The sequence below is a fragment of the Muscardinus avellanarius genome (genome assembly GCF_963383645.1).
Source record: "Muscardinus avellanarius genome assembly, chromosome: 1".
Lineage (NCBI taxonomy): Eukaryota > Metazoa > Chordata > Mammalia > Rodentia > Gliridae > Muscardinus > Muscardinus avellanarius.
Window position 1 is genome coordinate 135,820,018 of NC_137786.1, and position 6,000 is coordinate 135,826,017.

A 6,000-nucleotide genomic window follows, 5' to 3' on the forward strand; every position below is an offset into this window, starting at 1 on the left:
GCAATTACAGGGCTCTACCTAGCAGTTGAAAGCTCTCACAGGCTTTCTATCACTTTTAGGATCAACACAAAGTCATAAACAAGTCTCTAGGTTATCTGACCTGTCACCCTTCCAGGATTATCTCAAACCGTTTTTCTCCTCCTGTGCTGTACTGGTCAAAAGGCACTCCTACTAGCCAGGTGTGGTGGCCCAAACTTGTAATCCCAGCGCTTGGGAGGCAGAGACAGGAGGATCACGAAGGTTCGAAGCCAGCAACACTGGCTTGAGACCTTGTTTCCAAATAAAAAATATAAAATAGGTCTGGGAGTGTAGCCCAGAGGTAGAAGGGCTTCCAGGAACCCCAGTACCACCACCAAAAAAAAAAAAAAAAAAAAAAGGCATTCCTACTCACTAATAACATCTTACCTGCAACATTTTTATGACTGTTTTGATTATAAATTAATGTGTGGCCATTGATTTGTTTGATGTTCTTCCTCAGTAGACCACTGGCTTTCCCAAAACAGATACTGTTGTACTTATTTGACACATCTCTTAAAACACAATAGAAATGTAATCAATAAGTCATTCATGGTGAATGAATGAATGCTTAGAGCAGAACTCTTCTAAGTATGGTCCATGAACTAGTGCTAGCCCATGAATTGTTACTGACCTGTGAAAAAATAAATACAGAAATTATAAATAAGTGCTCAGAGATTTTATAGTTAATTGAGAGATTAACATTATGCCTTTAAATCTAATAATAGTAGAAAGGGACTATGATTTTATATTATTTCTATTTTTTCTGATAATTTATTTTCATTGTTAGTCAACAAGATTGGAAAAAGAAAACTATTTTACCACAAATAGTGTGAGAAGCACTAGCTTTAGAGTATTGTGACAGTATTAAAAGTGCTCAAAGACAATGTTGAAATAATCAAATAACTCTTTGTAAATTAATGATAATATTGACAATAATATAGGTAGGAAAAGATTAGGAAACAAATTAATTTGACTACTGTGGTTTATGTGTAGAGTATAAGTTCAGAGGAAAATCTCATAGTAAGAGTTTTAAAAAACATTTTTAATTGTTCTAACAATTTTTGTGAATACTGGTATGAACATGCACTTTCATAACAGAATGTGAGAAGTTTCACTCATATTAAGATATATTTTTCTGAAAATACTGATACATAAATCTCAGTGTTTTTTCTTAGTTCTCTGCTGACTTAAGAATAATATATATATATATATATATATATATATTTTTTTTTTTTTTGCTTAACTGGTGTATTTCCATTTGTGTTTTAAATTTCTTCATTCTGATTTTTCTAAATGAATTCTTTATTTTACTTCAAATGTATCTGTGTTTTTACTTTTTTATTCTTTTAATAACTTTATAACTATTATATTTAGATATAATTCATATGCCAAAATCCACACTCTTAAAGTGTGCACAATTGTAGTTTATATTCTCATAATTAAGAAAAAATCACTGTCATCCAGTTTTATAACATTTTCATACCAAAAAGGTTCCCTTTAGCAGCCACTCAATTTTCCTTTTCTCTTGGGCCCTGGCAGCCAGTAATTGATATTCTTTCTGTATGGATTTTCCTACTCTGGAAATTTCATATAAGTGGAATGTTAACCCTACAGTATGTGCTTTTTATGAGTTATTTCTTTAATTTAGCATTTTTTTCAAGTTCACCCAATGTTGCTCCATTTATTTTATTGCTGAGTAATATTATACTGTATGTATATACCACATTTATGTATCCATTCATCATGTAAATCTTTGCAACATTTTTGTTTCTAAGCTATTATGAATAACGTTGGTATGAACATTCATATATATGAATAAACATATGTTTTCATTTCCTTAAGCATCTACCTAAGAATGGAATTGCTGAGCTCCATAGTAACTGCAAATTTTTCAAAAATTCTCAGTTTGCTGTGAAAGAAACTACACCATTTCAAAATCTGTCTATCACAGCAATGAATGAGGGTTCTGATTCATTTACATTATCTCCAAAATTTGTTGTTCTCTCTCTTTTTTTTTTTTTTTTTTTGATTGACTACTTTAGCTCCAGTACAGTGTTATTCATGAGGGCATGCATCTTTGTCTTGTTCCTGATCTTGGGGAAATTGATATATTAGCCTGCTGTTGCCCATACATGACCTTCCTCTTGTTCAGGATGTATCCTTTTATGCCTTTTTTAAATTTTTATTTTAAGTGTTTTCATCATTAAAGGGTATTTATTACCTTTTGTTAGTTTTTTTACTTAACCTTTTAAGGTGATGTTGCAGTTTTTTTTGCTTTGATTATGTTGATATGGTGTATATTTGATGATTGATTTTTTTTTTTTTCTTTGTGAACCAACCCTGCATTCCTGAAATCATTTCAACTGGGTCATGGTATAAAAACTTTTTTATGTGTTGCTGGGTGTGGCTTCTAGGATTTTGTTGGGGATATTTTGTTTCCTACTCTACTATTTTTGGTGGCTTTACACTTCTTGATTTTAGTAATTTGAGTTCAATTTATTCTTCAGTCAGGTTAAACATTTTTTTTTTGTACTGGGAATTGAATTCAGGGGCATTTAACCTCTGAACTATACTCTCAACATTTTTTTACATTTATTTATTTATTTTGTGGTACTGGGGATCAAACCCAGGGGCATTCCACCTTCAGGCTATACCACCAGCCCTATTTTTTATTCATTATTTTGAAACAGGATATCATTAAGTTGCAGAGGGCCTTACTAAGTAGCTGAGGCTGGCCAAGAAACTGAGATCCTCCTGTCTCAGCCTCTCAAGTACTGTGATTACAAGCATGGGCCACCAGGCCCAGCACTTTTTATTATTATTGTTTTAAATCAGGTTCTCACTAGGTTGCGTAGGGTCTTGCTCTGTTGTCGATAGCTATAATTTTAATGTAATGACATTCTTTTCTCTTCTAAAAGTTGGCCTATTTATTATTGTTTTATATTATCTTTGAGAAGACTGGGTATTCAGTTGTCTTGGAGTAGTATAAAATTCTGTATCTATTTGTTAGGTCTTTCAAGTTTATTTTGTTTTCAGGTCTTCTTTTTTTTCTTTTCTTCTTTGTTTCATTCATCATTAGAAGTGGGCTATTAATATTTCCAACCACTTTGTTTGTAGAACTATCTGTCCCTTAAATTCTGTGAACATTTACTTTATATGTTTTGAGGATCTCTTATTTAGTGTATAACTGTTGATGATTAGTATACTTTCTTATTTTATTAAACCATTTATTAACACATCACATTCTTGTTTCTGTAGTCTGTATTGATTTAAAGCCTATTTTTCTGGTATTATCATAGCCACTCAGGTTTTTTTGGTTATTATTTTCATGAAATCTCTCTCTCTACCCTTTTACTTTTAACCTACATGTATTTTTATGTAGAAAGTCACTTGTTGACAACATATAGTAGATGGTTTATAAATTTGATGCCTCTAGCCTGTGTCTTTGGCTTAGAAACTTTAATAAATTTAAATGTAATTATTGATAATTACTGATAAGGAGGGACTTACTGTAGTTGCTTTTGCTACTTTTTCTATGTGCCTTATAGCTTTCTATTCTTCTGCTTCCTCTATTATTTTCTCATCTTTCCTTGACTTTTTTTGTAGTGAAACATTTTGATTCCTTTCTCATTTCTTTTGTACATATTCTTTGCTATTTTCTTTGTGGGTTGCAATGGGCATTGTGTGTAACATTTCAAGGCATAACACTTTGATTTGAAACTTAATTTAACTTTAGTATAAAAACTCAACTTCAATATATAAAACTCTGCTCTCATACAGCTGTTATTTATGTTACAATTACATATTTTTACATTTTTCTCAATAAATGATTATCGATTTCTATATATGTCTTTGAAATCATGTTGGAATGAAATAAAAAGTGAAGTTGTAAGCCAAAATTACAACAATGCTAGCTTTTATAGTTGCCCTTCTGTTTTTTACAAAAGTTCTTTATTTCTTAATATGGCATTGTATTGTTTCATGTTCTTTCTTTTCATCCTGAAGATTGCCTTTCGACATTTCAGCTAAAGTTAGCTGATGATCTTACTGAGGGTCCCTTGCATACGACCAGTCATTTCTCTCTAGTTGATTTTAAGGTTTTCTCTTTGTCTTCAGCTTTTGATAGTTTGGTTATAATGTGTCCTGATGTGGGTCTGTTTAAATCTATCTTAATAGGAACTCATTTTGCTTCTTGGAGTTTTATATACATGTGTTCCATCAAGCTTAGGAAATTTTCAGACATTATTTTTTCAACCATTCTTTCTGTCCCTTTCTCTTTTCTTTCTATGAGTGCTGAAGTACATGCTTAATGATGCCTCACAGATCATGGAAACTCTGTTTACTTCTCTTCCTTTTTTTATGTTCTACAGACAGCAATTTAAAATGTCCCATTTTTAATTTTATTCATTTTTCTTCTGATGGCTCAAGTCTCCTTTTGAACTTCTTTATTCATTTAATTGTATTTTAATTGTTCAGCCCCAAAACTTGTTTTTGGTTCCTGACTTCTGTGTCTTTTATGACATCTCCATTTTGCTTATGCTTCTTCATATTCTTTGTGCTGTCTTCCTTTCACTCTTCTAACATTCTTAAAGCAGGTTTCATAAAGCCTCTGTCTTATAATTCTGATGTCTGGATTTCCGCAAGAATGGCTTCCACCCATTCACTGTATTTCTTTATTTTTAAATTTTTTTATGGGTGCATTGTATTCATACATCTTAATGAGTACAAGATGGTAGAAGCACACATGCACACATCACATTTGCCTATTTCTTTATCTGTCTTTTGATTTTTTTTCTGTGGTTGAAAAGTGAACATTTGAATTTTATAATGTGATGACTTAGAAATCATATTTTTCCCTCTCCCCAAAGTTTGCTGTTTGTTCTGTTTCTGAGTGTTGAATGTGAAGAGCAACTCTGTGTCAGAGACCAGCGTGGCGTAAGAGCTTAAGGTTTTCTCAGGTCCCTTCTGAGCCTTCTCTTTCCTTGGATGTGTGAGTTTGCTTTCTAAATTCTTTCTCATGGTATTACATGTGATTGTTCTAATCCATAAATGCCTTGATTCTTAAAATGGGATGAGAGAGAGAAAAAATATCTATAGAATATGTGTTAGGGAGGTATCCTTTTATCATAGAGTAAATTTCAGGCTGACTGAGCCTGGAAACATCTGTCATCTCTCTGCCTGTTCTCCTTTTTTTTTTTTTTTTTTGGTACTGGAGATGGAACCCAGGGGCTTCTAAGCCCTATTTTTTATTCTTTATTTTGAAACAGTGTCTCACTAAGTTGCAAAGGACCTCACTAAGTAGCTGAGGCTGACTGAGAACACCCATCTTCTGTCACAGCCTCCCAAGCACTGGGATTACTAGCATGCACCACCATGTCTGGATTTCTCTCCACTTCTAATAAAAGGAATCTAAAACCTTTGAGAGATGAATCTAGATGCTTGAAGCAGCACTTGGCTGAGGATGAACTGGATTTAGCCATGCTATAGAGCCCTTTGTGGAGTACCAAGCTTGTCCCTGTGCGGTTGCACCAAACAAGTGAGAATCTGAAGCTTACCTTAGGTTGGTATCAGAACTCCCTCACAGTAACTATGATACTAGAGAAATGCTGTAGAAATTCCAGCAGCTTATGAGGAAGAAAACCAGATAGGTCACTCATGGTATTGTTCAGCACCCGTGAGGAGACTACTTCATGGACTTATCCCAGGGAACTTATAAACTAATTGAGAATGTTTCTGTTTGAGTCTAAAGGCAGGAAAAAGGGGATGAGCTAGTTTGAAGACCTTTGGGCAGGATGAATCCCCTTGGATTCAGGGGAGTTGGCCTTTTATTCTAGTCTGGATGCTGAATCTGTTATTCCTCTACTCTCCTTCATGAGAATCAGATGGAGAAATAAGTGAAAAGGGAAGAAGACTCATTGGGATTTCTTGGTCAAGCAGAAGGGAGGCATAGCAGTGACTCAAAGAGGGTCCGGATGGCTCTCA